We start from the raw sequence: 7,830 nt of genomic DNA, 5'->3' as shown, positions 1-7,830 counted from the left end.
TGTTTAACTGTGTGCTTGTGTCCGACTGTAGTTTATTGTTGCTCTGATGAACTGATTCTTGGCATATGAGGGTGTCAGCCTGTCTGTGCTGATCAACCCGGCCAGGTCAGGCGTGTCATGTTAAGCTGTGTGTGTTTGTGTGTATGACTGATTTGGTGACTGGAGGAACCCAGCCCCACTGAACTGAGTCCTGCAAGATAGCTCCATTGAGGGGTGAGAGCTTGCAGAAGGGAGACATACAGCTCTATATAAAAACACAGGTAACACAAGCAGCACATTGATAGAATTACCAAGACCCTAGAAACATATCCCTAATAAATGAGCACACCCCAAAGTAATGGGCAAATCTGGTAACAGTGTCCTGTTTAAGTAAATTAAATTTAAAACTGATATTACTTAAATAGCGACATTTTGGGGCAGAGAAAAACCTTAGGCTGAAAGGAAAAGGTTGCTGTTTGCCTGTGAGGAAAAAATATGCCAACAGTCTAAGCAGATGAAAATAATACTCCAGTGTTTTGGCCAGATCAAAACTATACATGAGACTGTTCACATTTTGTAGCAAATACAGTCCTGGCATAAGATTACAAGTGAATTTATGTTGTACAGGTCACAGTGGGCGCATCTACACAAGACACTAAACATTCAGTAGACTAATTCTATTGCACATTAGCACATCACAACAAAAACCATGTTGTTGTGCTAATGCACAGTAGAATTAGGCTCCTGTGCATTAGCATCACTAAAAAGGCATGCAGTGATGCTACTGTACAGTACTGCTGGCCCATGAGGGTAATAACAGGTAGTAAATTTAATGAGCTGTATCTATGGTACATTAATGCACGTGTAGACATGCCCACTATGTTATAAAAGTGATTGATTTATATTTGATTCAAGCTTAGCTGACTAATACTACAAATAAGTCACAAAACAGAGGGGCTCTTACCTATCCTTTGGCAAGATGCATTCTAAAGCTATGTCAGCTTCCTGCAGCAGGGTGTTGTTTTAAAAGACATAGAAAGGTAAGAAGTGGATAAGAAGAAGCCCCTTATAGTCTATGGCACTGTATTAGCATTTCTAAACTGATCTATAAAGTGGTATGCGTACATATGCACAATGTATACGTGCATATTTCTTTTCATTTAAGATTAGGGGTTGATATATGTGATAGTTGAAATACTTTGGAAAAAAGATAGCTTTTAAATATAAGTCCTAAAATATGGCAAGAGGATCAAAAGGTGAACCACAGAACACATGTGCCTCCTTAAATAATAACACTAAACACGGGAAAGTCAAACTGAGAAAACTTGTAAACAAATTATGAAGACAAGCTAATATGTCAAATAATCAACCCTTGCCTTGCTTCCATACACACACCAAATACTGTCTCAAAATGTATGCTCCCGCTTTACCATGTGACAAATCTTCCCTTCCCCTGAAGAGAAACACTTGTCATGAACTTTTCCCCATGGTCTGGCATATACTAGTCTTTAATGGGAATTCTACCAGTACTGAGACACATTTCTACTACCAGAGTATCTGAATCCATTCTAGGCACATTTGGATAACACAGTAAAAAGACAGTAAATAATACCGTCTACAATTAAGTCTCCTGCTATTGCCACAATGGAGGAATTGCACTGGTGGCAGGTAATAGGAAATTTCCAAAAAAGGGGCTAGCATAGGCACAGCTATGAAATAATTAGTTAAAAAGACATTGTTCTTGTGGAAATGTTCAAACTTCCATTCAAAACTCAAAGTCCCCAAATCAGAAATTGTTTTTCTCTGATGAATATTCAAACATTCAATGAAAGCAGATATTTGCTGTACAAAATTTTTGCTAAGTTGAAAACCCAATTTTTTGATCCACATTATTTCTAAACTTCATAATCCTGTTTATGTCCCAAGTATTCTCTCGCTTTTTAACTGTCCTTTTCTGCCTCTGCGGACACAGAACTTTCACGTGAGGAAGAAGGCCTCCTTGGATCTATCTGAGGAGCTTTATTTTCAGCTATGCAGTGCTAGAGCATGGTGCTTTGAGAATCCATACCGGTACAGTCCCTCTGTCCCCAGTGCAGCCCACACAACACCAAACACCCAAAGTTAACTCAGCTGTTCTCTCTTCACAGTCACTTGGGAACTTCCAACTTTTCCGGGTGCCCTATCCATTGTCTGATACTTTTCTCTTTCCACTTGCCTTGTCACTTCCTGGGCACCACTTTTCTTTAAGGAAATGAAATGAGGGTCTCCCATGTCCTGGATAGGTGTTTCAGGGTAAGCAGGCCTTGGGGTATCCTGGGCTGGTCTGCCCCTGGTGGTCAGTCCTTGCTTGCTGGCCCTCCAGACATCCCAAAGTGCCTAATTGTCTCTCACTTGCCATGACTTGATAGTAATTATAATTAGGTAATAGGCCTATAGTTCTGTAGAAAACCTGAGGTACCTTCCACTGGATTGTTCCTGTCTAAGCCTGGCCAGTCTTTATTCTTGATATGCCCCATTGAGCTCCACCCTCTTTTTTAATCTCCCAAGGCTAGATGTCTCTGCTCAGTTCTACAGGGCTCTTGTGTTCTCTAATCAGGTCCACAAGCCTTTCTGGCTCAATCCCTAATCCCACTAGGCTTGCTGTCCACAATTAGTTCCAGCCTGAGTACCTTCCCCAGCTTTGAACCGCCTGGGATTTAGATGCCTTTAGCTCAGCATCAAGTTGCTTTTAAACATACACAGCATAAGGCAGAACCATAACCTCATAAGGCATTTTACCATGTATATATGATTCAGGCTGTTATGAGAGGTGACATACAGGCTAGGGACAGAAGTTACACATAAACTGGTATAAGTGATCAGAAACTGGTTCTGTAAGATAACAGAAGTTTGGTACACATAAACCTCTTTCAAAATGGCCCAAACCAGTTTAAGATAAACCTGGATGGATGTAGTATCAGACTTAACTGATTTAGGTTAACTCTGTTTATTGAACTTCTGCCCCAGATCCCCTCCAGATTCAAGTTAACTTACAGTCCCCCAGCATCCCAGGATGCTTTGCACCTCCTCTGGAAACCTGCCCTAACAGGATAGGTGGGTTAGCTTTAAGCCAAGCTGTCTGCTCTGGCTGAGCAGAGAGGCTTGCTCTAGTACCCGCTGGCTTCTGGCCTGAGTCACTGCAGGTATGCGGCTGCATTTCTTGAACTTTGGAGGGCAGGAAGGACTCTTTGCAGGACTGCAGTTGCCATAAGGGGGTAAGTAAGTCATAGGCAGTCCAACTGAGTGGAACGTACTAGGTCAGGGGGTTACCAGAGTATATGCCAGGGTCAAGCCAGGTATCAGGCCTTGTCTGGGATATCAAGATGAAGACCTGGTATGAGTAAGTATTTGATCTAGGTCACAAACAGGAACAGAGAGGACAGCCCAAGCCACACCCAAGTCAGGTTTAAGAGTTCTAAACAGGCCAGATGTGAAACAAAACAGTCAGTTGTCCAGACTGCCCTCTGCTGTTTGATCTGAGCTTAGATAGCGAGTGTGGGTGGGACCTCTTCAGAAGGGATGACTCAGTCTTGATTTTCTGATTACCTCCAGCTGGTGTATGGGACATAGTCAGCCTTAGCTGGGCCTAGGCTCATTACATGGTTAGGAATAGGGTTAGAGAATGGGTTGTGTTCATGACTGGGAATGAAAGGGGCCTCCCAACCTAAGTTTAGGGCATAGGCAGGTAGGGTAGAATCTTATTTAGGCTCCCCCACTGAAGGGTTTTCTTGCGGCTGGCTGGGCTCCAGTGGGTTGGGTTAGGCCCAAAAGTGGTAGAATTTTGTTTGCCCCTAGAGGTGCTTGGCAACCAGGGATCTCCCAGCTTGTCTTCGAATGAGGTTTGAGTCTATACAAGCTCATTGCAGGCTCTGTGTCCTATAGCCTCAGGTTGGGACCTTTGGAGCAGCTCAAACAACAGCTAGGGTTAGAGAAGTGGAAAGGCTTCAGATTGAGTTCATGACTGAGGCTTCAAGAGCCACACAACCTACATTTTTAAGGCACACGTCAGTAGCATTCTACAAGCTACTAGCCAGCAGGGCGTAACTTGGCACTGCCCAGATAGGCTTAGGCTGGGGGTGGTAAAGCTCCCCTTCCTACTTCGTGTGTTGTGGCATATCGGGATCTTTCAGCTAAGCTTTGGGATGGAGATGGTGGGCTTTCCAGCCTTGCTTTTAGTATCCAGCTTCTATGGGATTCATACCCACAACCAGGCTATGGCTTCTGGGATATCCTGAGCTAGGGCTAGGGCTATGATTAGGGTTAGAGTAAGGAAAGAATTTAGGCTGTATTCATGATGGGAGCTTACAGGCCCTGCTAATCTAGGTTGGGTGGGACCTAGGCAGACTTGGGTTGGCCAGCCTCCCCTTGCTACTATGGGGGTTGTGTCAGAGACTTCCCATTTAGGTTTCAGGATGCTCATAAGACTCTCCAACTTTAGCTTCTGTGAGGCTTTCACCCATGATTAGGCTTTGGCTTCTGGAGCAGCCTAACCTGAAGTTAAGGTAATAGTTTGGAGTTATGGTTAAGATTAGGGCTAATGCTAGAGCAGGGGTGAAAGATTCTGACTGCATTCATGAGTGGGGAAACCCCCTTACCCCATGTAAGTTTATAGCTCAAATAGATGGGGAGCTACAGGTTAGTGTAATGCGGGGTAGAATCTAGGGCTCCCCTATTGAGACTTAGCCTTGGAGATGGTTTTCCTTACATGGCTTGGTGAACCCTGAAGTAGTAGGGTTCTCCTTGCTACCATGAAGCTTTGGGAGGTGAGGATCAGCCAACTAGACTATAAAATGGGATTTGGGGTTTCCCACCCAGGTCTAAGATGAAGTATCCCAAGATAGGGTTATGATGGTTATGGTTAAAGGGCCCATCAGTTTATGTTTAGGGCACAGAACTATTCGCTAGTGGTAGCAGGGTATGCCGTAAGTCTGCCAAAGCTAGGGTTATGATGGTTATGGTTAAAGGGCCCATCAGTTTATGTTTAGGGCACAGAACTATTCACTAGTGGTAGCTGGGTAGGCCGTAAGTCTGCCACAGCTAGGGTTAGGCTTGGGGATAGTCAGGTTCTCTTGCTACTGTGAGGTTCGTGGCAGGTAGGAATTTCCCAGCTGGGTTTTGTTGGGCTTTCCAACCTTGTTTTGGTTTCATGCTTTTATGGATCTTTACAGAAGAGGATCCAGAATTTTATAACAGGAAGATGAGAGAGAGAGGCAATTGGTGCTGCACGGGTGGCTGTACCCCGTAGCTCCTAGCCCCTTCCTCCTCTCTTTCCCATTAGGACAGGCATGCTGTGCCCCAGAAGCAGCATCTGGGAACTTTAAGTCTCAAAGAAGGTAAGCATCCCTTTCACCCGGTTTCTTCCCTTCCATGCTTAGAGGCACATCCCTGAGCTTCTCCTTCCTATTCCTTCCCCTGCCTGTAGGGGCAGGTGTCTGCACTGTCCCACAGATGAGGGGAGCTCCTGTCCTGCCCCAGCTGGGCTGCACAAGGATTGGGCTCAACCTTGGGTGGCAGTGGGGGCAGCAGCAGGCAGGTTCCCCTTTCCCATGCCTGCTCACAGACTAGGGGAAACACCTGAGGGGGAGCAGGCATTGAAGGGGAACCTGCTACAACCACCACTGCCTCTAGCACCTAATGCAAGTACCCACCCCTCAGTTATTTTCCCTCCTCTAGCTTCTGCCAGAGCATGGGATGTAATGGAGCACAGGAGTTGTGGGAGGGAGGCTTTTATGCATTGCCATGCCCTCTGAGCACTAGAAATAGAAGGGAAGAGGCAGAAGAGCCAGGACAATGAGCGTGAAATTCTGCTTTTGGCAGACCTCTCTTATGGCTCATCTCTCCTGTGTGGGTCAGACCACCCACATGAGGGAGAGGAGCAAAGTAGGAATCTGTCTTGTCCTTAAGCATTAATTCACATGACCAAAAGTGACTGTGAGTGAATTCTGTTGGAGGGTTCAGCTATGGATGATCAGGATGCTCAGGCTCAGAAATAACCTTGGCATCATCTTGGACGAATGACACAGAGAGGGCTAAGCTCTGTGTGTGTGTGTGTTTTCTGGTGAAACTGTGCACGCACAAAAGAGAAAACAGCCAGAAATATGGGAGGGAGTGGAATCAGACAGAGAAAAGGAGCAGAAAATCACAGACAGCTTGAGTAGCACTTGGAGTATGACCTAGAGAAAGCTGAGAGAGCTTTTTGGGGGGTTGAGGGCTGGCTGATAGGAACAGGCTTGGTATATTTAGCAGCCAAACTGTCTTCTGTTCTTCAGGGGGAAAGGACTTGGGTACATTCCTGGTAAATAAACAGGGTTGCAACAAGGAAACAATTTATTGTCACTCCCCCAGTTTAAAACCCTGGCTAAACTCTTGGGTGGAAAGTAAAATATTTGCTCTGTAGGGGTGGGTGGCGCTGGTGTAAAAAAACTGTGCAGAAACAGGGGACCTTACACAAGTGCGTTCACACTGCAGGGCCTGAGCAAACTCAACTCAATCCTTTCCTTGCTGTATATATACATCCTTTCGCTAAATGTGTTCCAAACTCTGCTTAGACGAGCCCTGGCAGCAGAAAGCTGCTTCAGCGAAGGGGGTGATGAAAGGGAACAAGAAAGGGTGGGGAGGAGAAGGGTCCCACAACTCCCCCTCTCCACCCCTGTACATGCTGACAACTGCCGCCTTTCACTCAGCTCTGCCTTAAAACCCTGGCACGGCAAAGCTGCCACCCCCACAAGACTCTGCAGTGTAAACACCCCACGCAGGGGAGCCTCCCCCTTCCCAGGCTGAGCGCTGAGACTGCCCCAGCTGCCATCGCACAGGGCCTGGTGGGGAGGAGCAATGAACAGGGATGAGGCTGACCTTGGTGCCTTATTCCCAGCTCCTGATTCTTTTGCCAAAGCTCCTCTTTACACAGTTAAAAGGTTGTTACTAATGGATTAGACATGCTGAAGAGTTAGCATTTCATCAAAAATGTATATTTCCTAATAAAAATGAAAACTGGTATCATGCCTCTAAGTACGGAGCCCTGAATAAAGAGCTGAGATTAGGCTGGGATTATGGGGCAACATCCTTTCTGGGTCGCCCCAGACCACCTGTCTCCACCACCAGAGGACTCTTGAAGATCTGGGAGCAGGGCGGTGCCTGAGCGGAAGCTCAGTTTTCATGTGGCAGCCTGCCCGCTGACAGCCCCTGGACCTGTGTGCAATGGGCATTGCCTCTGATAAAGACCTGAGTTTGGGCAGGGATTATAACCCAGAGCTAGTAATAAGGCACTGAGTTCGGCCTCATTGAACAAGGCAGGCTGCGAGGCTGCAGCAGCCACAGCTCCGGCTTTGCCCCCGCCTTGCACTGTGGGTGCCTGGCACCGTGTCTCCCTGCAGGGACAAGGGCTGGCTGATGCTTTCCCTCCTGTGTGTGCGCTCATTCCCTCCCCCGTTTGTGTCCCTCTCCCCCCGCATTCCCCTCCCTTGTGCCCGTGTGTGTCCCCTTCCCCCGTGTGTGTCCGTGCCCCTCCCCCATCTGTGTGTGTGCGTGTCCCCGTGGATGTGTGTGTCCCTGGCCATGTGTGTCCCTCCCCCTTGCGTGTCCCCATGTGCCTCCGCCATACGTGTGCGTACCCATGCTCCGTGTGTGTATGTGTCCCTCCCCCGTGTGTGAATCCGTGCCCTCCCCCCGCATGTGTGCGCCCGTGTCCCCCACCCCCGCGTGTGTCCGTGCCCCCCGTGCGCGCGTGTGCAGGGGCGGCGGGCTGCAGCGGCGCCGTGGTGCTGGTGCAAGGCGCGGGGGCCCGTCCTCGCACAGGCCGCCTGTGTTCCCGTC

This window comes from Crocodylus porosus, unplaced genomic scaffold, assembly GCF_001723895.1.
Source record: "Crocodylus porosus isolate Cpor-Errol unplaced genomic scaffold, CroPor_comp1, whole genome shotgun sequence".
NCBI lineage: Eukaryota > Metazoa > Chordata > Crocodylia > Crocodylidae > Crocodylus > Crocodylus porosus.
Note: the sequence above shows the minus strand (reverse complement) of the source record.